The 26694-nt window shown below is 40.0% G+C and overlaps 1 protein-coding gene across 1 annotated transcript in view; it reads left to right on the forward strand.

Annotated features, from left to right (window-relative positions):
- NDST4 (N-deacetylase and N-sulfotransferase 4) overlaps positions 1-26694 on the forward strand; it is a 2939889-nt gene that overhangs the window by 2367852 nt on the left and 545343 nt on the right. The window lies entirely within an intron of this gene.

A 26694-nucleotide genomic window follows, 5' to 3' on the forward strand; every position in this document is an offset into this window, starting at 1 on the left:
TCTCTTGGACAGTGGCATACGCAATTGATAACATGATAATAATCTGCCTATGTATGGTTTCAGTATCTTTCTCTAAGTCTCATATGGTTTAAATATCTTTCTCTAAGTCTATCATTAACTTTTTGTTATATTTAAACAAGATACACATAAGTCTGCAGCCAAGCTAGTCAAAAATGATGTTAACTATGAAAATAAATCTGTATCACACATAATGCCTGGCAGGTGGCGAAGAGGCTAAAATTATAACCTATAGTTCTTGTGGTACTGGGTTTCATTCCTTCAGCCCTTATTAGCTTACTTTGTGATCTTGATAAAGTTACTTAACCGTATATTGCTCCAAGGTTGCCCTTGAAAAGGGACTGTGCTCAATGGAGCTACCTGGTTAATAAATAGAATTATTATTATTAATAATGTTTGGGAAATGAATCACAGACCTTTTGAGACCTGTGTTACTTTGACACATTCATCAAAAGAAGAGAATGTCCCATTAAAGGGATTTATATTTACAACCAATTTTATCCAGTGCTTTTAATGATTCACCTGAGGACTTGTCACTATTACATCTAGATATACCAGGCATTTCACCAGTTTTACCAAATAGATTAATTGGTTCAATAAATAGAAAAAAACATGGAAATGTTGATATCATGAATGCTGCAGCCATTCCCCTTATTGTCATCAGTACTGTTACCTCTCAGTCCACCAGTAGCTTCAGTCAAGTCCTTAGTGCTTCACATGCTAAGATGACTAGTAAATAAAAGGGGCAGTGGGTCTGGTGATTCCATACCACTGATAAAAACAGTAAAATTATTAAAAATGTAAAATCCAAAGCCCTGTCTGTAACAAGAAGCTAAAAACTGAAAATAAAACAATATAAAGGTGTCTAAAATGAGACTGTGTCAATAAACCTTCATTAATAAAATTTACTAAGTACTGTTATCTATGACATTTTCAGAGTGACATGAATATTACAAATCAGCTCCAATAGAACACAAGTCATATGGTTTGAAACCTCCAATCATGGCACCTGTACAGAACACTAGCAAACTGCATAGTAAACAACTCTTTTCAGAAGCTGGAAATAAATGATGTTGCCTTCAGGAATCTTTATGTGATAATTCTTATCTTTAAAACACTTATGATTTTAATCTGATTATTAAAGCCCAGGACCTGCTAGCATGCAATATAAGCTGCTATTTTAGTTCCTTCTTCTCCAGATGCATCTATGTCTCCAACTCTATTATCACCACCATACACAATGTCCATATCAAAAAAATCTTGAAGTCAGAAAACTGGAGAAAATGCCTACAGAGGGCATTAGCTATCAACACAGACTTTAAGGCTTATGTGTGCTTATATATCAACTGAGCAAACTTTATAGTGGTTTACCAACATAGAAAGCCTCTCAGTGAGAGCAATTAGCTATGTAAACCATGTGTTTGGAATTACAAATATAATGCCTTCTAGCACTGGGTGATGTGTGTGTATATGTTAAAACTAAAGATGGACGACTGTTAATAAACTAACCTACAGTGTTTGCAGAACCCATGAGGATAAGCACCAGTAGGACTACTTGCAAACATTCCAACACCTACAAGTTATCTTTTATTAAAACAACTTTCAGATTCTTAGTTTTTTTATCTCAAAAGTAAGACGTGAATCTACTGATTTTGCCAAATGTGAATACCAGTAATTTTCCATTTACCTTTTGGCTGCATCAGTGCTGTAAACGAATATACACACAGCACTTTATCAGATTATTTTTCAGCCTCTACTGCTTGCTCAGTAATGGAAAAGAATTGACCCGCATTCACTAACCTTATTTTAAAGGCCATCTACCATATTGATATTGCAGCTCTTGTCTAAAAACATTTTCTTGACATTTTAAAGCTTGTTTTTAAAATCTTTATCTAAAAAAATCAATTTGCTGAGGTGCATAGCATGCTCTTTGAAAACTTCTTGTTTTGCAGCCTCCCATTTTTCATGTAAATAAATAGTATCAATTAAATCAATCTTTCTAAAGATGTTTGAATGAAATAAGTTATTTTCTATGAGTCTTCTACGAGTGTCCAAGTCCCAGGTGCTTGAATACCACTATATTACAGTCAGGGACCTGGATGTCTTGTAGCTCACGTGGCCAGATGCTCACCCTCAAACTTGACTACATGTTCAAACGAGGTGCAGCAGCCATAGAGAGATAACAGACCTGCCACACCTCATCTGATCACAGTAGCCAAATCTGAGCAAGGTAATTCTGACAGCCATGGGGAGGGATAGGGAGGGAGTGCTGGTTAGGATTTCAGGCTATGATTAGAGGGGGTTAGGTTTAGGGAGGGGTGAACTTTAGGTTTAGGGAACAAGTTTAGGGATAGAGCACAATCAGGGACTTTAAGCTGAGGGAGAGATAAAGGAGTTTTAAGTTTAGGGAGCATGAGGAGAGCTTATTTTTAGAGAGCAGGGAGTAATTGAGAGTTTAGGATTAAGGAGCGAAAGCAGAGTTTTAGATTTAGGGAGTGATCAAGGACTTGAGGTTAGGGAACGGAGTACTATGTTTAGGGTTAGGATATGGCTAGGAGTAGTTTTAGGGTTGGAGTTAGGGTTCTAGTAGGTCCATGCAGTATTGTAGGGTCGGGTGGTAGGATGACTAGGTATCCCATTGGTATCAGTCTAGGGGCATATAAGGCACTTGCCAATTAGAGTAAGCGGCGGTAATCAAGTGTGACATGAACTACTACCAGCCAAGCACTTGTAGTAGATTCCTTTTCAATGTCAGTGTAGAGCTGGCTGTCTAAAAAGGCAATTTCTTAGATGGCCCAAACATCAAACCTAGAATGAAAATCTATAGTAGTATTAATATAGCAATAACCCACGCCTGGGTGTGGGTAATGCTAAATTTAAAAAAAAACACACAAGCCAGCAGCAAGCAGATAGTGTCAAAAGAACAGTTTAATAAAAACTGCCCCAACAGCCAAATGGCATCAAAAACATACCGGTTTCGGCAATGGTTAGAAACCTAGCCTTCTTCAGTGTAAATCAAGAAGCCAAAAAAAGGAAAGTGCTGTATTTATACAGATGTAACCATGCTGATTGGTTATAAAATTGTAAACATGTGCTGATACTCAAATCTCATAAAGTAACACATAGTTTAAATGGCCATGAATACATTCAAAAATAAATTCAAAAATAAATTAAATCATTAAAGGGCTTAAGTACATACTTGTCTAAATGGCTATCTTTCTCTATATTTAGATAGCATATATACAAGATGTGAAACACCAATTATACATAAGTCATGGTTGAACAAAATATGCATATATACAAAATGCATAATAAATCAGAATACATACTGCAATATAACATAAGTTAATCCAATATATATATAAAAAATATATATATATATGTGTATTCTGAGAATAGGAATACCATATGTTCCACATAACATGTAATATATATTCAATTTATAAACAATCATTCAACCCAGGGCTGAATAATGCTCCTAATTTCGTGATCCATTTCTTTTCTTTAAGATTAAGTTTATTATGCCAACCACTCTTAATAGTTCTGTCACCAATGATTTTATCTATAATAGTGAAATGAAATTTGGCAGTACTGTGTATTAGAGTGTGTTTATATAATGCATTAGTAGTTTTATGGCATCTAATGTCACTGAGGTGCTCTGAAATACGTAGTTTGACTGGTCTTGATGTCTGTCCTACATAAAATGAATGGCAAGTGCAACATGCCAAATAAACGGCCCAATCCGTGTTACAATTTGCAAAAAATCTAATGTCAAAAACAGTATTGGTATTCCTGCTAGTAAACTCCTTGGTTTTCAACATATGCTTACAATTGACACAGTGGCCACATGGAAAAGATCCTATAAGTTTGTCACCTAAGATAGTGGTTTGATATACTTGTGGTAGAGTGGACTCATGGTGATGTTTGTAGTGATTGAAGTGACCAGCCAAATTCTTTCCTTTACGAAAAGAAAAAAGGCACTTATCAGGAACAATGTTTTTAATCTTAACATCAGCCTGCAAAATGTTCCAATTGTCCCTAATGATCTTAGTAAAGTTGTTTGTATTTCTACCAAATGTAGTAGTGAGTCTAAGTATGTTTCTATGTGGAACATATGGTATTCCTATTCTCAGAATACACATATATATATATATTTTTTATATATATATTGGATTAACTTATGTTATATTGCAGTATGTATTCTGATTTATTATGCATTTTGTATATATGCATATTTTGTTCAACCATGACTTATGTATAATTGGTGTTTCACATCTTGTATATATGCTATCTAAATATAGAGAAAGATAGCCATTTAGACAAGTATGTACTTAAGCCCTTTAATGATTTAATTTATTTTTGAATTTATTTTTGAATGTATTCATGGCCATTTAAACTATGTGTTACTTTATGAGATTTGAGTATCAGCACATGTTTACAATTTTATAACCAATCAGCATGGTTACATCTGTATAAATACAGCACTTTCCTTTTTTTGGCTTCTTGATTTACACTGAAGAAGGCTAGGTTTCTAACCATTGCCGAAACCGGTATGTTTTTGATGCCATTTGGCTGTTTTTTATTAAACTGTTCTTTTGACACTATCTGCTTGCTGCTGGCTTGTGTGTTTTTTGTATTTGGAGATATTCCTTTTGAAGCCGTGCAGTTCCTGACGCGCAGGGGAATTTCTTGTTTGTTGCACTTCCTTTTGCTCCTGCTGGGGGAGAACCATGGTGGACTGTGTCGCTGAATCTGTGACCATGCGGTTGGTCTAAGTTTTTGGACTTGAGTTCGTAACATTTGGGCTGCTTCACATTCTTTTCTTGAATGTGCTTGTGTACATACTGCTTTTTCATAACGTATTATCGTATGAAGATTGGACTATCTTTATTTGCACCACACCTACGTGATGGATATCATCTTTGGCGTGGCCTATGTATATTTCAGAGTGTTTGTACATGAATATATGCATCGGGTGATTTGCGATTCCGTTTAGTGTTGTTTTGTCTACACGACTTATATCATTGGACCTAGGGGAATCGAACAATTATTTTTATAATCTATGGCGACTAGTATTCATGGTATGGATATCACAAGTGAGTAGTGCATTATATGGTTTGACGACGCTTTGGAGAACCAAATGTTTGGTGTTAGTCGCTGAGAGCTGTATGTGCAGGGAAGCATTTCACTTGCATACGTTTCTTCTGCTTCTTGGGGAAACCATCGTGAACTGGGCCATATCATCTGGAACTATATGTTCAGTTTATATAGTTGCAACCATATTATAATTTTTTTAGGGTTGTCACATATTTTATATTTGAAGCACGTGGGACATTACTGCTGGTATAGCCTTTTGGGCAAGCGGATTAATACACGAATTGGGTGAACTCATGATTTCATCTGATATTAGTGATTGTATTGAACATCTTTTCTACTAACAACGGCTGGACATATAGGTAGGGCCTTATTTTTCAACATGGCCTTTTTGTATTGATGTGAACTATATGTGTTGTGGTGTTTGGGTTATCGACGGTTGGAGAACTTCAGCAACACTTTATAATAACTGATACATTTAAACCTTTATAGCAGCCATTTTTTATTCTTTGGCTTGCTATTTGTGGATGACATTGGAACAGGGTTTGAATAATTTTTCAACAAACTCTGGAACTGTCATACAACTGTTGGAGATATATGATTCATCTCTTGTTCCTGATGATATTTGACGGGACACATTGTCATATGTTATTTTATGTTAATAATTTACATACATCTTTTGGTATGTGCAACTTATTTTTTTGTTCTTGGACTGATTTCTAATATATGATTATTACATTGGTTGATCAACATCATTGTATGCAGGGGCTGTGAAGTATCTTTGATTACTTTTCATGGGCATAACTTTATGTTCACATATCGTTACTGTTTAAGGTTAGGTTTTTGATTTTTATGACCAATTTTAATTGTGGTATAAGCAAATTGCAATTATTATAACTTAGTTAGCAACAGTTTATGATTGATTCCTCATGATTGTAATGAGAACAGTACTTTTTGATATTTTGACTTTTTGGTTAACATAGCGAGACAGCTTTAAAATAAGCAAACCCATTTAACATAGCGAGACAGTGTTTTAAAAACGAGTTATACTAATGGGACCTTTTTCCATTAGTATAACGGGCACGCTGGCCAATCAGCGTGCACGTTTTGGGGGGGTCATGGTATAATATAAGCTTAACATTCGGACAACTGATATTCAGATACAACTGATAACCAGATAAAAACAAATATTCAGTACACCAGCCATTAAAATATAGAAATTATAGAAGTCTAAACTGTAAAAAACGTCAGGCACAACTGAGTTCATAAATCAGGGGGCCATAACCAGTCCTACTGATGCTCCTATCAGCTGTAGAAAACATTTGCTGTTAAATTAAAAGAAACTATTGTTTAAATTCTTTTACAGTACACAGTAAATAAACATCCTCTGCACAGGGACATAATTAGAGGGGGGAGTGATGAAAGGCATGTTCTTCTCAACCTCACAACACATTCCATTCTTCTCCAACACTGCAAAGTGATGGAAATCTACTAGTAAGCCAGATGCATCCCACAAGCCCTCTTCTTCCATCCTATGAACCATTTCCCCTGCTCTAAGTTAAAAAAAAAAAAAAAAGAAACCATTACAGCTTACAAGCAGAGCTGCACTGACAAGCATTTGCATTTGTGGCTGCGACCACTGCTGCAGCTTGGGTGGGGATTGTTCATTCTGTACTGTTTTTTGTAGGGGTGCTATTAGCATTTTATTAATTTGTTTTACTGGTAGGTGTCTCCCACCTCCCATCCTTGGACTTGTCCAAGTTCATACAAGAATGATGTCATATCTAGGTGATTGTTGGTGGTTTTCTTTTGTGTTGCAGGCAGGCCATTTCTTGCCTGCAGAAGCATAGCTAAGATGGGATGAAAGGGGCAGTGGCCCAAATGTACAGTTTTAAAGGGTGCGATTGGCTGACCTCAATCGGTCTTAAGTGCAGTGCATTATATTTATCATCAGAACTGAAGCACTTTAGCACTCCATGTATGACATAAAATAAAGTGTCAGTTGCTTTTTGTAAATGTAGCAAGCAGCTTGCTACAGTTTAAAAAGTACAGAAGAGCATTTTGTTTTTGATCCTCAGAGTTGTGGAATGTAGAAAAGGACCTGGCTTATTCATTAAGTCACATGGTGTACCAGAGCGGATCATACACAGAATTCTTTTTTGCCCTAGATCAGTAGATGGCACCAGGTGGCAGATGTCTATCTACACCTCTGCCTGTTTGGCCATGGTTGTAAGTAAAACAGAATCCAAAGGTGCTAGCAGGTTAAAGGAAAGCATCTGCATGTCTGCTAAGGAAAGGATGAAATGTAAATTTCTTTCTTTACAGTTTTTATTTTTCCTTATGGTAAAAGAGACTGTCTTGCAAAAAATATTGTTACAAAAGGCAATAGAGACACAGCAAGTGGGAGACGTTGGTCCTTATTGTCATGGTTCATAGAGTAGTCATTAAGCTAGATATTGGCTCTGCCGTGGTAATCTCAGCTGAATTTTGAGTAAATTCTTGTGATCTGAAAGTTCTCTGTAGCTTAATGTCTGTGAGAGTCTCTGTAGGCTCTATCACTGCTTCATCACTGTACACTTGAGTTGCAGAGCCAGACTGCTAAACTTGTGGCTGCATATTACAGTTCATATTGATGGTGTCATACAATGTGTGCCTGCAGTATTTTCTTGTGCCTATAGTGATAAAGCACTGTGATTTCACTTTGGTGTGTAGTAATTACTAGTACGGCAGCACCATGCTGTGTTTGTAATATCTGATCGGGTAGTGATAGTCTGTTGCAGCAGGTCAATGTTGTAGCATTCTGTACCTTTATTGATTTTATTATGTATAATTCAGGACATTGTGTGCAAAGCATTACCTGCTGTCTGCAGATCCTAGCTAGTAGCTGCATCCGTATGTCTTCATTTGTTAGTTCTGAATTTGGGGCTGCCTTTGTCACTAGCCTTATCAGTAGTGCTGCTTAAAATTTCTGTCTTGTTTCTATGTAAAAAATAATTTTACTGATTTCAGCACAAAGAATATTAAAAGTACCAGGCTTTTATCATAGTTTACATGTTTCATTTAAATGTAATAAACTTCACTCTATAGTGGATAATGTATTGAGATAATCTGAGGAGGTACTCCTGTGGATGAAAATTTATATAGAAATCAGCTAGTGTTTAGTAGCTCAAAACAAAGCTTTGGTTGAAATGCATAATTTTAGGCTGTCCTGGTGTCATGTGTGGTATTAGCAACTGAAAAGCTTCTATAAAGAAGTTTGCTTTTGTGACCACTTTATTTGTCCACTATTTAGTTGTTGGTAAGCATTTTAGAGCTCCACCTCATGTTCTGCTTGTGAGAGCTGTAAGTAGGTCAGGGTCTTTGTTATCTACCTGTTACCTTTGCCTTCCACTCATTACGCACATTACTTTTCTCAATTCTTGCAGTTTGTTTTTACTTTTAGTGCCATCATGAATTACCAGTCCCACCCACAATAAAATCTTGTGGCAAGTGTGCAGGAAGAATAAATACAGTATGTAACATACCTGGGAGTAACCTTTAACATTTCCTTGTACAGATTCTTGCAGAGCCACACTTACTTATTAGCCTGGTGAGACTAGGTATCTATTATGAATGTTCTGATTTAGACATTAGTGTCATGGAGGACTCTATGATAACTCCCAATTTGCAGTCATCTGCCACCTTGGTCAGCCAAAGACCCTTGGAATTATCCTTTTTTAAATCTGAGAAGTAGATGCCCAATAGGAGTGGTCCCAGTGCGGAACCCTGAGGTAACCGTCTGGTGACCAGTCATTTAGTGGAGGTGGTATCACCAATCCTGACTTCCTGGCTCCTGTTTGTGAGCCAGCTAGCAATCCAGTGAGTTATGTAGAGGTTTATGCCCAGTTTGGTGAGTTTGTCAACTATACCTGAGTGGGGTATTATATCAAACACCTTAACCAGATCCATGTAGGCAGTATGTACCATATTCCCCTCATCCATTTCATTGATGACCTTTTCAAAAAAGTCCCCCAGGATTAACAGGCATGTACTTCCCTTGACAATGCCCAACTGTAGTGGATCCAGTGTCCAAAAGTTGCCTACATCTTTGTTAATCATTCCCATGATACTTTGTTCCAAGGATTTGCATATTAGACTACTCAGACTAATAGGTCTGTAGTTTCTGGGGTCACTTGATGATCTATACTTGTGAAGTGGGATGACTATTGCAGTCCTCCATTCTCGCGGCACAAAGCCTAATTTCAGGCCATAGCTGAAAAGTGATGTAAGTTGTCCTGATAGGTTATGTTTCAAGCTATTTAGGAGACATTCCAGGATATTCTCTGGGCTGACTGAGACTGTGTTTTTGGCCTTAGTGAATGCAGCTAGGACCTGCTCCCCATTAACAGTTGGGGGATTATGCTAGAAGATATTTCAAGAGGGGAGGTGTGGGGGTGAAGTTTAAGCTGAATTTGTCAGCCAGCAAATTTGCTATGCCACTCTTCTCAATAAAGGTGGAACCATTGACCACTAGTTTCGCACACTAATGTGTGCTGCCTTTGAGGTTTCAGACATAACTTTAGAAGGCCTTGTGGCTGTCTTTAGCCTGTGAGGCTATCTTGACTTTGTTATTGAATTTTTTGGACATCATCCTAGTTTCCGTTTTGTTTAAATAGAGAGCTTGTATCATTATGGGAGTTGCGCTTCCTGATTTTAGCCATAACTTTTTCCTTTTGTTATATAACCTATTAGGATTAGGATTCCACTAGCGTGGTTTGTTTTTACAGTTTGTTTTGGACTTACTTCTAGTAGGTGCAGCAGCCTGACCATATCCATTTACATGGTTGTACAGGGTCTCTGTGAACAATTCCAGAAAGGTTGCTGAGAACTCGGGGTTGGGAGAGGCAATGAATTTGACATACTATCACTTAATAAACTGTAGTTTAGTTTGGGATAGTTCCTATCTGTAACAAGGTTTGCTGCCATTACCAAAATGAATTTTATTTTGGAGGAGACTGTTCTGTGGTCCAACCTCACCAGTGAGGACATGACATGACATGGGGGAGCAGCAGTCTCCCATATTGGTAAGTATTAGGTCCAGTAGGTTTAAACCTCTGGCACACTATCTGGCCAAGTGCATTTGTTTTAATAAAATCCAGGAATAATTGTGCCTATGAGTATGAGGCAGTGTATCTTTCCCAGTTTAGAGAGGATAAGTTAAAGTCTGCCATAAATATTGTATTTGGTTTAATGGTGAGCATCTCCAGTAAGTCTATATACCAGCTATGGGACTCTATGGACATAGAGGATGACCTATAGCTTGCTAGGATGTGGTATGCGACTTTGTCAATGGTTATCTGCACATGGATAAATTCAGGCCATAATCAGTGTTTAACCAATGTAGAGTTATGCTTGTTGCTAATACACATTGATACAACTCCACCTTTCTCCCTGTCTGTGCAGCTACTGATCTAAATGCATAGATGGCACTGAAGCCTTGCACTGCCAGAGTACTTTTTTTGGGATTTTAGTCATGTCTCAGTAATGGCACAGATGTCTATATTCTTCAAAGTGAGGAGAGCTTGTAGGGTGTGGAGTCTCTTGTTTAGTCTCCCAGCATTGAGCAATAACACCTTTAGGTTTCTTTGGGTTTTATTTGCTATTAATTTAGCATTGCCTTAAAAAAGGCTCCAAGGGGTAGATAACATTTTAGCTGGCATTCAGAGGACTATGGGAAATGGGTGCAGTTCGTCCTTTACAAAGCAATGCAGTCTGCTAACCATGTCCTCCCCATGCTGACAAATATTGAATGCTCATGGAGAGACAAGAAACTTAGCCAATTATTGAAGTCAACCATGTTTTTGTTCATACTGTGGCATCATCCATGGTGAAGGTAGAATGCTGATCAATGCAAGACACATACCTGTCTGAGACATACTGAGAGATAAATAATGTCTGTCTTCATATAATTCAGGGAAGTATGGCTCATGGTTGTTAACTCCCACTTGGACTGTAATAGAATCATACTGGTACCTGTGGTATAGTGACTTGAATATGTGCATAATTTGGTAGATCGTAGCTCCAGATAAGCAAATAACCATTATCTTTTACTTGTTCAGTCTGGTGAGTAAGGTATCTGTGTGTTCTACAATGGTGTCCCCTATGGCAAAAGCCCTGTGTAATGTGTGGCTTGCCTTATGGGCTTTGCTGTTGGGGCTGCACTGGATGTAGGCGTATGTGTGGTGTTTGCTTTTGGAGAGTGCTTTAGAGATTGCTGAGGATAGGCGATGCTGTTTATAGACTTAGTGGGTCTTTGAGGTTTGGAAAGATTGCTTTTAGTGTCCGAGTATAGGTTGGTGTGTGTGTGTGTGTGTGTGTGTGTGTGTGTGTGTGTGTGCGCGCGCATATGTGGTGGACACTATGTGTGGTGAGTGTATTGTGTGTTTTCTTGTCGACCTTGTTTGTATGTGAGATTTTTACCTCCAGTGAAATTTGTGTAGGTGCATCCCTTGCATACAGTGTTTTTTTTTTCAAAGGATTAAATAGTTGTCTATGAGTATGAGACAATTTCTGCATTGTCTCAGGATGCCAATATCTACCAAGCTGGCTACTTAGACATTGAGAAATTGCATCTCCATGTTGTCTGTACCTGTATTTCTGTGTGCTACCGTAGGTCATGTACTAGGTTATGCAGAGGTCTCCTAGGGTGGACTCTGGGGTTTGGCAGTAAAATAGGTTAGTACTGCTGTTTAATGTGCAAACTAGCTGCTCTAAGCTTGTCTCCATTCAATGACCTTGTTTTAGCCACAATAAGCTACAGGTTTCAGTTCTAAGGAAAGTTTTATAGACAAAACTTACTTTCTGGGTGTTTGTGTCTGTACTGAGCACTGCTATCCTTTGATGTAATAACACCAAGAAACATTGCTTGCAAACATAATGCCACAGCAACAATTGAAACAAACTACCTTGACAAGGCAAATTAACGTTTTAGGGACCTTTAGAGTGGTTTAAAAGGCAAAATAAACAAATAAAGCAAAAATAAAGCAGTACCACTCTAAATGGTTAACTGAAGTACAAAACAATAAAATAAGATTATCTGCCAAGGATTGAGTAGGACTGACTTAGAACCCTTTCAGAGTGCAGTGAAGGTGCCATGCAAATGGAAGCTCTGGGAAAATGAGCAAGAGACAACAATCTGTAGTAAGGGAGGTTTACTCAAGTGCAATACTGCCTGCCCACCCAGCAAACACAGTATTATGGATATACGGAAAACAATGGGTGGGAAACTACTTAAATAGATTTCACAACAGACAATAGCAATGAAAGAGAGGAGGGAGGGAGGGATTTATAAGTCAGATTACCATAAGGGGGGGAGCCAGAAACACAACCTTCTTATTCCACAACAAGAAAATGGTTAGAGTATTAGGGAAACAATTCAAACTGAAGCTCCGGTACTATGGTTTAAAAAACTTTTAGCTTAATGTCTCAGTGTGTGTGGGGGTGTGGGGGGACTGAAAGAAAAGGGAAAAAAACAGTAACAATGTAAACAGAAAGTCACTGAAATACAGCTTTAAGCAGGTATATGCAGCTAATGTACAAATCCTGGAGCAGAATTACAGTTCTGCCACTACTCCAATCACACCACAGGTTAAGGCACCAGACTACTGGAATGCAACTTTAGGGAGAATATAGGTTAAGGCACCAGACTACTGGAATGCAACTTTAGGGAGAATATGTACCACATCAAGAAAAGGGTGGGAGGGTTAGGGAGAAATTCAAACTGGAGCACCAGTCCTGTGGTTGAAATTTCAGAAACTTTTAGCTTATTGTCTTAGTTGGGGAAGCAGCCTCAAAGAACATGGGGAAAAAACAGTAGCAATGTAGAAAGAAAGGCACTGAAATGCAAATTTAAGTGGGTATATACAGTTATAAAAAGCACTGAAGTACAAATCCTGGAGCAGAGTTCACAATACTGCCACTACTGAAACCCTACCACAGTCAAAGGCACCAGATTATGCAAAAATGTACCAGCAACCTTGTAGCAAATGACTATAGGAGTCTCAAATCTGGCAGTAGATCACAGTCCTGCTTACAACTGTGAAGAAAGCTACAAGTCAGTTCATAATGTGGACTGTGAATGATCCTGACTCTAGTTGCACCCCATTTCTGACTACAGCAGTTAATGTGACAGATCTGTGCAACTCTGATGTTGTACTGGGTGATAGTATTTTCCAATCTGGGCCATCATACCAAGAGCATTATATACCCTGAATGGATACACAGGCAGAACAAGCAAGCAGAGTATGGCCCTCAGTGTGTATTGAATGAAGATGCCAACAATCAGCTCTAATGTATTCTCAGGGAGCTCTTCCAGCAACACAAGGACAATCTGACCCCAAGGTACATCTTGATGGATTTTGAGTTACCTTCATAAAATCTATCCACAAAACAACTCCTCTGATAAACTGAAATGTTGTCTTTTCTATGTGAATTAAGCTCCATGGCAACAAATATAGAGAAATCAACTGGAAATCCTTTAATGTGCCAGTTGGAGAGCATCCCTTTTTCACACCAGTCCAAGCTTTATTATAAACGTGAAAATGGTTCTTGCCTTGGCCCATCTTTTGCCTGCTGAGGTGATCTCAGTGTCTGCCAATGCCTGTGCCATATCACCTGAGGAATGAATTGATGTTCTGGAACTGGAATTACATCAAGGGATAGCCTTGGAAATCTAGGAAATGAATTGTGAAGGGAAAGTGCAACCCACCACTCTTCTCTACTGGTAACTGGTACTTCTCTGAGATTTTTGACCTGAACCTACTCAGGACCCAAGACCAGATTGAATACTGGCATATGCACGTCTAACTTCTCCTGAGATGTCCCAAATCACCCCTGCAACAGATGTTGTCTGTCTTTCAGAAGGAATAAGGCATAACTGGCAAACAGCAATAAAAATTACTCTGCAAAAAAAAAAAAAAAAAACAAGCCCAAAACTAGAAAACCTCTCCCAGACTCTGCCACAACTTGCTTTGAGGGACAGGTTACTTTGTTCTTGTTTTCTTGTATTTTGTGTTGCTTTATTGCCTTCTTCTGTCTTGTACGTTGTGATTTGTTTTCTTTATACTGTGTTTTACTTGCTTTTAATTTCATATTTGAAATAGGAAAGAGACCACAGCTGTGTCTGTTATGAGCCACAGAGAAATTAAGTTTTCCCCACCTTCCTTCTCAGCTGCTGTTGTGTTTTTGAACTCAACTGTCTTTCTAGTTGCCTGTCCCATATGTTAAATTGACCACATATTTCCTTCCCTCTCCTCTTTCACTGGCTATTGTAAGGACAAAATTATCATTTAGTGAAATCACCCCCTTCAACTATTTAAATTTATTGGCCATCCCACTTTATTCCATAGAACCAGAATACAAAGTGTTCACCCCTTCCGATCTATCTTGCTCTTTTAAAATTACTGGCGCTCCACTTAGATAGATAAAGCTTTAGTTACCCCCTCTTTCATATCTAACTGCTTAGTGCACACTGCAGCTCTTAGAACATAAAGCTATTTTTCCATCTTACCTTTAAAATCTGCAACATCTACTCCAAGACCACCAATTACTGGAGAGCCCACATTTTGCCTCTCAGTAGTCATCATGACATTAGTGCTTCTGTTTTGCTTCTGGTGAGAGAAGGAGAAAAGGAACATTATTTCCTGTGGACTGCTGATCATGATTTATTGTTATTTGTTAGTAGCCTAATTACATTTATCTGTTATTCTAAGCATTTTTAGTTTTGGTATTAGCACTTGTGCTTCAGGCCATTTACTTTACATTTAAGAAGCTTTGTGTGGTCTGCACTCTTGTGGACAAACCCTTATCAAAACCCTCTCTCCATAAATCCACCCAAGCATTCTGAACACTATGTCTGGACAATTCCCATCACTGTCTCCTGGCAACCTTGTCAACATGGGCATACTGAGACAGTGTAGTAACTGACTCATGTTTACTGTTAACCCTCTTCTTCTAACACATAATTCTTCCACCTCCGAGAAATGCATGTACATCAGTAACCAGGAGTCCATGCCCTCTCACGCCACACTCAGTAATCCTGACAGCCAAGTACAACACACACACACACCTATGCAAAGGTCCTCAATAAAAAATTACCTAAACAGCAGAGACCTCCAAAACACACTCACAAACATTCCACACATAACACCAAACACATCATACACAGCAGACAACACACCAGTGTCTCAAAAACACAGCCCATAAGGCAAAACAATAAACCATCACAGCCCACAAGACATACCAATAAACCAAACATACTAATCATTGGTGACTCAGTTGTGAGACACACCGATGTCCCCCTCACCAGGCTTGACAAGGAGAAGGTCGAGGTCAGTTGTCTGTCTGGTGCAAGAATCCACCACATCACACACGCACTTAAGTCTCTGCACAACAAGTACTAGTATGACTCTGTCATTGTACATGTTGGTGTGAATGACTTGAGACATACCTCCCTGGAGTCTATGAAGATAGACATGAATGAACTCCTCAGAGTGGCAGGTATGACCCTAGCCCTAAGCAGAATCCTACCTTCACCAAGAATGATACCACAATGTCAACAAAAAATGATTGAGTTCAACAATTGGCTTAGTTTCTGCTGTCTTTCCAAGGGGATCCAGTATCTGTCTGCCTGGGATGACATGGTCGACAGGCCTTGATGCTTTGCCAGAGATGGCCTTCACCTGTTACCACTGGGTTTCTGGATCCTGGCCAAGGCTCTTGCCTCCCCCATTGTGCCTTTTTAGGCAATGTCCCAAACACAAACCTTCTAAGTTAAAAGATCTGTCAAAAAGCAAATTGAAGGTCATGCTGCTTAATGCTAAGAGCCTTAACTGGAAAATGGACTCACTGGAGGCCCTCCTTGAACTGGAAGATGTTGATGTCAGTGTGGTCACGGAAACTTGGTTCAGGGCTGTAGAGAGCACCCCTGCTATACCAGGCTATACTTCATTCCACACATTCTAACCCCAAAATGAGGTTGAAAAGACTAAGGGTGGTGGTGTCTCTTTCTTCATTAAGGACAAGCACACCTCCAGACTGGTTTGCAAGCACACCTCCAGACTGGTTTGCCAGCATGACACACTGAAACTACTCCAGGTACAACTGACAGTTGGCAAGACACCCATCCAAGTTATAGCTAGCTATAGACCCCCCTCCATGACTCAGGACACCCACTCCTCTTAACTGGATGTACATGACTCCATCAAGGTACCTCCTAACACCCTGATACTTGGTGACTTTAACTTCCCCACCATAGACTGGGTGAACTATTCTTGCACTAATGCAGTCTCTCAGTGATTCCTCGACTTCATCATTTCTAACACACTAGACCAGCTTGTCTCATCCCCCACAAGGGGAGATAACTTTCTGGACTTGGTTCTTACCAACATGGATGACCACTGCACCATTCCCATAGTATGTTCTTCCCTGGTGAGATCACATCATCAGACTGTCTCATTCGATGTTTCTCTCCCACCCCACCCCCAGCCATAATCAAGCTAAAAAACTTCTCAAAAGCTGACTACAACCTCCTAAGCGAGGGTATCTGTGGCTTCACACCAACGCCCCCCTCAGAGGATGCAAACAGCTATGCTGAACAGTATGCCAATGCAGTATACAAGCATCTGTACAACTGCATGGATCAGCCATACCCAATAGAACTAAAACCTGCTCCTCTAAGAAACACAAACCTGTTTGGTGGACATCCTCTATCAACAGTCTTTGCAACAAAAGGATGAAACTGTTGTCCGAGGGTAAAAGGGAAGAAATTCCAAATTGTAAAAACTCCCTCCTTAGCCTCAACAAGCAAATTAGATCACTAGTAAAAACCTCCAAGGTCAATTATGAATCCAAACTAGCCTCCATAATAAAGGGAAACCATAAAGTCTTCTTCAGTTACGTCAGGAACCTCTGTGGCAAATCTCAGGTTTGTTTTGATTTAGTACTTAACAGTATCACTTACATTGATCCTGTTGACTTAGCCAACCTGCTAGCAGACAGGTTCAGTGCAAACTTCAACCCCCCTGTCCTCCCCAAAGGCCCTTTCAACATCTCTGATACTTGTCCTACACCTTACATCTCCATAGATCAAGTGTTACAGGCCCTATCCAAGGCAAAGAACACAGCTTCCATGGGATGTGATAGTATCCCAGGATGTATTCCGCACCATCTCCAGCAAGAACTAGCTTCACCATTGAGCACCCTATTCAACTACACGCTAAGTACTGGCTTTATTCCAGCAGAATGGAAAACCACCATTGTCGTCCCCTTGCACAAAGGTGGTGCCACTACTGACTCTGGAAACTATCGCCCCATTAGCTTGACAAGTCTGATCTGTAAAGTCATGGAGCATATTATTATGGATCTTATAAACAAGTATGTAGGCAATCTCCAAGCACTTGACCCACTCAGTTTGGATTTGTCAAGTGCAGATCTTGCCTATTGAACCTGGTTGACTTTTTTGAGACTGCCACCAAGGTCTTGGATGAGGGAAAGTCAGTACATACAGCTTTCCTTGACTTGGCCAATGCCTTTGACACAATCCCCTACTCAGGCATCATCGGAAAGCTAACACAACTTGGCATAAATCCCTATATCATCAGGTGGGTTGCCAACTGGCTCATCGACAGGATCCTCAAAGTCAAAATAGGCACCACCATCACCGATAGCAGACCTGTCACTAGTGGAGTTCCCCAGTGATCTGTCCTGGGACCCCTACTGTTTGGCATCTATTTCTCAGAGGTCCAAGCACAGACAAAAGGCCTGTGGCTGTCCAAGTTTGTGGACAACTGTAAGTTTGATGCTGTCATTGACTCCCCAGATGATGTTAACATACTGCAAGAGGGTCTCACAGCAATTAATGACTGGTGCCAAAGTCATGGCCTCAAGCTAAATGCAAAAAAGTATCATTATACCATTTGGCAAAAACATGATCCCTATTGAATACCACATGAACGGCAACTCCCTAACCACACAACCTGTGGTGAGAGGCCTGGGCACTCAGATTGGTAAAAACCTCACATTCAACCATCATGTCTGCTCAGTGGTCAGAAAAGCCTGCTACTGGGTTCATCTCATAAGTAAAGAGATTGCATCCAGAAAAAAGGAGGTTATCACCTCTCTATACTCCTCCTTCATTAGACCAATAATTGTGTATAACTTCCTGTTTGGGATGTACCTCTCCAAACATCTGCACCAATTGGAATGACCTCTGAAATACTTCACAAAGAGAATCCATGGCCTCCAACACCTGTTCTATGCAGACAGCCTCAAATCACTATCACTCTACTCAGTATCATACAGATTGCTCAGGGGTGATCTGTATCTTGCCTACAAGGCAATTTCGGACTCTGCCTTACTAGAGATGCTCCATATCTGTAAGTCTAACTCCTTACGCACTACCCACTCAAAAGGCCTAATATATGACATCAACAAAACCTGCTGGAGAGACAGGTCCGTCTCCCAGAGACTGCCCTGACTCTGGAATAGACGTCCCATACATGTCAAACAGAGCACCTCGCTGACCCTCTTCAAGTGCAGCCTTGATGAGCGGATGGGAAACCACAAATTTGTCCCAGGGGTTCCAGCTGTGTCTTTCATTGACAGGGGTGACAGGTGCTGACTGAGGTTTCTATTTGGGGATAAATTCTTGGCTAGGCTTGGAAGGGCCTCAGGGTCATTAGCCTAGTAACCTCCTATGATCCTATGAAAGCCTAATAACTGCTTCATAGGTGCAAGTTTGGAATTTGTGCTTGTATTTTGCTCCTAGTGTGAGAAGAAGAGTTCATAGATTCCTGACTCTTTCTGGTTGGGAAGTGAGTGTCTGTGCTAAACCTTCCTGATTGGTCTGGTTGCTAGTCAAAGCATCTACAAGGAAAAGTCTACAACATGCCTAGAGACCCTTACATCATCTGGGACAAGACTGTGGATCACCAAACAGGCAGAGGCCTGCTTCTCATCTTGGGATTGATGCTATTGTTTTGCTTCTGGTGAGAGAAGAAGCAAAGGAGTATCGTATCCCAACAGAATGAAGCTGTGCTGAGACCAGCATTAGTATTAGAATGGCAACCCCCTAACCACACAACCTGTGGTGAGAGGCCTGGGCACTCAGATTGGCAAAATCCTCACATTCAACCATCATGTCTGCTCAGTGGTCAGAAAAGCCTGCTACTGGGTTCATCTCATAAGTAAAGAGATTGCATCCAGAAAAAAGGAGGTTATCATCTCTATATAGACAGCTATTTCAGCTGCAGTTTGCTGATCATGTTCTAACTCTGTTATGTCTATAGTATAAGTTATCTCCTAGCTCTGAATCATCTTACCTGATTATAATACCTGAGACTACTTGCCTCAGTCTTAAGCAGGATAGTACTGTATTGTCCGTTCACCTAGTGTGCTTGTTTGGGCAGTTTAGCTGAGGAGGCAACAATCAGAATGCCTAGTGATAATTGACTGTGTCTCTTTCTGTTAAAAGCAAGGAAATGTTTTTCCAATAGTGTCCAAGATATATGATGGTCGCCTATCCTACTTCATGTCTGTAGTAGATTCCTAGTCATCATGCCAATTTAATACTGCGCCACCCACGTGGAGCTCGTCTATGTAATCTGAGTTATTCTCTGTACTACCTAGTCCACTGAATATGGACCACGCTCCTGCAATTCCACTACTTGTTTGTTGGTGCATTGTCCACATTTTGTTTTAGTGCTATTATAGCCGAACCTAATATTTTGTGAATACACCACGCTTGTAGAGCCAACCTTATTGCTTAAGAAACCCCCACGACAATGCCCAAGTTGAGCGCTTTTAGTGCTATATTAGCCGAATCGGCTATTTCTATCTACGCCACTCTTGTGGAACTTCCCGACTGCTTTGTAAACCTCCACTACGGAAATGCTTAATTAACTCCTACTACATTGTCTAATGTAAGCATTTCAGAGCTAATTCAGCCGAATCGGCTTTTCTACGCTCCGCCACCCTCGTATAGATATCCTAACTGCATAAGGAAACCCCTACTACCTGCACACAGCCTTGCATGGCCAGATGATAATGTGCTTTATATGTGCTGCTAGCCTGAGTATACTGAGGACATTTTATTAAATTATTTTGTTGTTAATTACCTGACAACAGCTTGAACCACTGCTAGCATTGTACCACCATTGTAGTCTAGCTTGATTGTGTATAATGCCCATACCTCTCCTTTATCCGTAGACCCGATGAATTGTTCTTTAAACGATAGCGAGTCCCTACGTCCTTCTCATTAAGGTGATAATCAGGGTCCCCCCAACTCTTGCCCTACCTATTTCTGGGAATTTTTATTTAGTCCCTAGCAAGCTAACTCTCAATTATAAATGTTAAGACCTATTATTGCACCTGCACTTTTGGTTACTGCATTAAATTTTACTCAATTTATGTGCTGTTTTTAATGAAGACATCACTTACTCTATTTTAATATTTTGTTCCTAGCTTGCATGTTATCTCTATTGATTTGTTGAAATCATGCCTTAATTGCCTACATTAATTGCATTTATATACATTATTTTAATACTGTCTATAATGCCTATAAGAATTGAATATATATTTATTTGCATTTGTGACTGATTGTAAAAGTTTTATCTCAATATTACTAGCTTTACAGCCCTGCTACCTGTGCTAACCTCTGTTCTATCTCTTCATTTGTCTCCCTTCCTCCCCAAAGTACCTAGCTCTACACTGTTCTGAACCTGCCCTAGCCTCAACCTATCTGGTGACTTAAGAACCCGACCAAACTCCATTGGCTGAATCTGCTTGACTGTTTTTCTTTGTACCTTCTATCAAGGAAGGAAGAAAGTAGGTTATGGACTTATACCTAATTGTTCAGTAAGCCTCTAATATCTATTTACCAGGGCTCTAAAGTTCGCTTGGGTTTGAGTAACCAGCAGCCTTACCCCCCCCCTTTCCAGCTACCCAACAGACAATCCACCTCCTCACTTACAATAACCTACTCTCTTAGCATTAGATCTTCCATAGCTCATGACTAGCTAGCTCTCCCAAACACCTTTCTCAGTACTAGTGTTGTCCACTAGGTGGCACCCTTATCCTACTCCCTTATTCACTGCTTCTTACTCTCTCTCTCTCTGTCCAACCTCTGCAATTTCAGTATATCTCTTCTTATATTCCTTCATTCTCATCCTATCCAGCACTCACTGCCTCTCTCCCGATTTTACCCCTGCAACTGTACTATACCTTCTTAGTTCTTGATTCTGCTTCTCCTCTCATTCACCTAATGCTTAACAGTATTTTACCCTCCCCCATTTCTTATTCGATCAGAATCCTGTAGCATTCTAAACCTTCCCTACTCAGGCACTACCTCACTTACCCATAGTTTACTGCATTTCTGATAGTCTCCTCTCCAGCTTCTCCTTCGATTGTGTCTGCCCGCTCCGCTCGCCCTACGGGCTCACTCCACTCCCCTACCCTACCCCCAAATCCCACCCACACCAGTAGTCCTTATCTTATACTTCCTAAACCACACCCCTCACTCATCCTGCCTATTATCCACCCAATCAATTTACTGCACCTAGCCACACCCTCCTCCTCTAATTCTTTCACTAGTACTCTCTACTTCTAGAGCTGTTTTCCCAAATAGCATCACTCCTTTCTCTACATAAGTCTCTCCCACTCCTACCTCTCCTTCATTACTTTATCCCACCAAACCTCCTCAGTTTTTGTATAGTTGCAGTTTAACAACATGTAAACTACAATAAAAGTCTTCATAACCAACTTAACACTCCTAACTATATTCTTACCTGTCCTGACCTCAGCCTATCTCCTAACCCATTTTGTAAAATCCAATCTGTTCCTCTACAACCTCCCTCCAAGACAAACAACCACTGTTGATATCTTCCACTCCCATAAACACATTAACATAATTTCCACACCCTGTTATATGTCACCTCAATACCATCGATGCACACACATAAAGCATAACAACCTGAGTACAAAGAAATGGAAACTCCTAATTAACTATTCACACAACCCCATATCTAAACCACTAAGCCCTATCTTAAGGGATGGTGACATACACCCTAATCCAGGCCCTTCCATAGCATCTACAATAAATATCCACTGCACATCTTACCTAAACCCGCCTACCTTAAGCAAACTCTCCAACTCTCTACTTATAGCACATCTCAATACCCTCAGTATCAATAACAAAATTGCCCACATTCATGCTCTCCTTGATACTCACTCCTTTGACATTTTCTGCCTTACAGAAACATGGTTAAAACCAGGAACTAAGGATAATGAAATTATCCCTCCTGGCTATAACATATTGAGACAAGACCGCTTAAAACGTAAGGGCGGGGGAGTCGCACTCCTCTACAAAAATGGACTACAGATCTCCTCTATAACTGAAAACCCACCCTTGCACAATAAGGCTGAAGTCCTAATCTCCAAATTGCAAATCAACCCAAACAAATCCCTCTATGTGATCTGTATCTACCTACCCCCTGGTAATAACAACACTATAATAGAAGATATTCTTAGCTGGGTGTCCTCAACTTACCCTCAAGAAACAATAGTACTAGGTGACTTTAACACTGACTGAAAAACCATTAATACCACTAACCCTTCCACACATATTAATCTCCATGGTTTTATTCAAACTATCAACTTAACGACCAGAATCAACAAACCAACCAAAAAAGAGAGCACCTTAGACTGGATACTTATAAATAAAGACCCGCATACTTAAAATGTAGGTACCTTACCAGATGATCTAAAGTGATCATATGCTAACTTATATAATAAGACAAAAGAATGATATCTCTATCACTCCAACCTATAGGATAACATGAACAAAGAAACACTTTAACCCTGTACTCTTCCAAAATGAACTTAAAGCTTGTGACTGGAAACCTGTAAAAATACTCCCACTAGATGAAGCTGTCAAATATTTTAACTCTAAATTTCTTGCAATCCTAGATGAGCATGCACCCAAACGATCTATTAGAATAAAATCCAAACCAGCCCCCTGGCTAACAAAAGAGACTAGACAAAAAATACTACTTAGAAATAAAGCTTGGGACAATTGGAGAACTAACAGAACCTCCCCTGAAAGACAAACCTTTAGACAGCTGAGAAACATAACTAAAAAGGCTATACTCTCTGACAAAAAGAACTACTATAGTAAGCTACAACAAACACACCACAAGAAGCCTCAGAAATTTTGGACTAACATCAATAGACTCCTCAAACCTGGTCAGTCTAGCACACCATCCCCTCATGATGCTGATCATAACACTCCACTTCAAACAGCCAACAACTTCAACACCTATTTCACAGAGACCATACAGTCCCTAGCTAGTCAGCTTTCCACTGATAACATGAGGCTCCCTTCTTCTACAGCTGGATCTCTACCAACTTTTAGATTTCATCCTATTTCAACAACTTTCATCTACAAAATCCTACTAAAGCTTAAGCCTTGTACTCCTTCAGCTGACAAGTTACCTTCTGAGTATTTGCAAATAGCAGTGAATGTTATTGCCTTTCCCATATCCATCCTACTCAATAGAACCATTAATGAAGGCATCATTCCAGACATCTGGAAAATCTCCCACATCATCCCCCTACATAAAGGTGGTAAATCCAATGACTACTCTAATTACAGACCAATAGCTCTCCTATCACCCTTAGCTAAAGTCATGGAAAAATGCATTCACCATCAGTTACTCAATCACCTAACTAAACACAATATTCTGGCTACATGCCAGCATGGCTTTAGACCATTTCATAGCACTTCCACTGCTCTACTATCTTTCACTGACACCATTAATAAGAACCGTAATAACAACATCCTCTCTTCTACTATCTTCATCGACCTTTCAAAGGCTTTTGATATGGTTAATCATCCCCTACTTATAAATACTCTTGAACTTCTTGCTCTAGATCCCCCAGTTATACAATGGTTCAAGTCTTACCTTAACAATAGGCAACAGGCAGTTCTCTGGGAAAATAAACTATCATCCCTCCTACCAGTCACCCTTGGAGTCCCCCAGGGCTCCATTTTAGGACCTCTTTTCTTTTCTTTATTCATCAACAACCTTCACATAGCAGTCCCTGAAGCTACCTGCATTCAATATGCCGATGATTCCACACTTATATGTTCTGCTAACTCCACATCTGAACTACTCTATCTAACTCAAAAAGTATTTAACTTAGTAGAAGACTGGTTCCTAAAACGCTGCCTACTTTTGAACGCCAAAAAACCAAGCTTCTACTCTTTGCACCCACCAGTAGGTCCTCTCCTATTGATTTCTCTATTATATCTAACAACGGTATCCTTATCTCTCCCGAACACACTACCAAACTATTAGGAGTCACAATTGATAACAACCTTAACTTTGATATGCATATAAATAACACCATTCAAGCAGTGAACAGAAAAATTGGCTCCTTATACAGAATCAAACCCTTCCTAACTCCTCTAGCTAGAACCACCATTGCCCACTCTCACTTAATCTCAACTCTTCTCTATGCTTCTCCTATTTATACTAATCTAAAAAAAATAATCTTCTCAAACTATCAAACTCCTATAACAATATTGCCAGGTTTGCCACTGGCAATGCATTTCAAACACACCACTGTCTGAATCTTAAGCAGCTTGACTGGCTTGAACTCCCTAACATGCTAACTTTTTCCCAACTCACCATTGCTCACAAAATCTTTTACCAACCTAATAATACTCCAATTCTCGCTAACCTCATTACCCCTTATAACAATCTGATTTCTCTACGCTCTTCAGGTAAATTACTTGCTAGTATAAGTAAGTCCAATAACTTGTCAGGCGACAGCATTTTCTCCAATACTGTTGGTAAACACTGGAACCTTCTACCTACTAATCTAACTCTACTTCCATCACTGTCACTCTTTAAGCAAAAACTCAAAATCCACCTAAAATCACACTGGTTATGTCCCTGTACTAACCCTGATTAATTAATTAATTAACCACCTTTCCTTTTTTCTTTTTACTGCCTATGGTTCTACATCTTACTCTATATACCCCTCTGTATGCTAATATCTGGTCTCCGAAAACTTATAACCACAAGTGTTCATGTTAACCAACAATGAACTATAGTGTATCTCGCTTATCAAACAATCTCACAACTGTTATATTATTGACCTAGGGCAGGATTCACGAAGCCTCCGTGTAAGAGTTATAACTCATACACGGAGGCTGCAGTTAAACGGAGTGATGTCAGCATGCTCTGCATATTCATGAGAGCATGCTGAATCACACCTAAGGCTAACACGGTCCATGTAAGACAGTAGGGGGCGTGTCCGTAGGCCGAGCCCTGTAAGCGGACACGCCCCCAGAAGAGTAAAAGTGCCCAAAGTAAACACCCACGCCAGAGTCCATGGAAATGTGAATAAACACAACACAACACATGTCCCCACAGACTACGAACATAAAATGTACAAATGAACATCACATAATTTTTTTTAAATTGTAAAGATGTTTAACCGTGAGTGCGCTCGTTTGCGCGGGCGTGCCCGTAGCGCAGCTACAGTTAGCAGTCAGTGGGAAAGCATATAAGAACTAAATATGCAAAGTAAGCCAAGAAGCAATAGCGTAGCGGTAGAGATGTTGGCTGAAGAGCAGGCATTCATGGTTCGAGCCCCCACAACACCAATTTTTATTTGTAGCAAAATAAGCACGAAACAAGTCCCTGACAAATATGTACACATAAAATCACATTTTATGTAAAATGTAATGAAATAGCCCATTTATATTGAAGAAATGTGAGGTAACAAAACAATAAAAAATGCCAGATGTGCCCATAGCTGAGCTACAGTTTAACAGGGTGAGTGCATCTGCCCGTAGGTGAGCAGTGGTTTAACTGGTGCAAAATGAGTGCCCGTAGCTGAGCAGTGGTTTAACATGCTAAATCTATGTGCCCCTAACTGAGCTGAGCGTAATATGCATGCTGATAGCCAAATGAGGCTTAAACCAGCTGCATTCGCTTATGCAGAGCTGCGCACCGCAAACAAGCTAACCGACGGGCAACGCGTTGAGCAAGCCGTATCAAAACTGCCTTTACACAGACACACCCTCAGCTTGTCTAGACAGTCATAAAAAATAAAAAGTAGTGGCCAGGTTCGAACCCAGGATACTATACACCATAGTCAAGGTACTGAACCACTAAGCCATGACAGCAGTACCTATAAATGCAATAATAGCTAATATATAGGAATGAATACAAACTGGAGCATGACAATGCAGGTTTACTGAAGTTGATACAATTCCAAAATGGCCAATCACAGATATGTGCGGAAAACGGACTATATAAGCCCCATAGGCGGGAATACACAGCATAAACGATTGTAGAACTGAACTGCAGGCAGAATGACAGGAGTAGGAGAGGGTAGTTGCTTTTGAGCACAGAGGTGGGGCATTGAGGAGTCCAGGTACATGGTCTGGCTCCTAGTCCACAATCATGAGGCCCAACTCATGCAGGGCCAGGTCCTGTGGGGAGCATACAGGGCTGAGGCGTGGGACCGGTTGGC

The sequence above is a fragment of the Protopterus annectens genome, chromosome 2.part0 (genome assembly GCF_019279795.1).
Source record: "Protopterus annectens isolate FY-2018-M chromosome 2.part0, PAN1.0, whole genome shotgun sequence".
Lineage (NCBI taxonomy): Eukaryota > Metazoa > Chordata > Ceratodontiformes > Protopteridae > Protopterus > Protopterus annectens.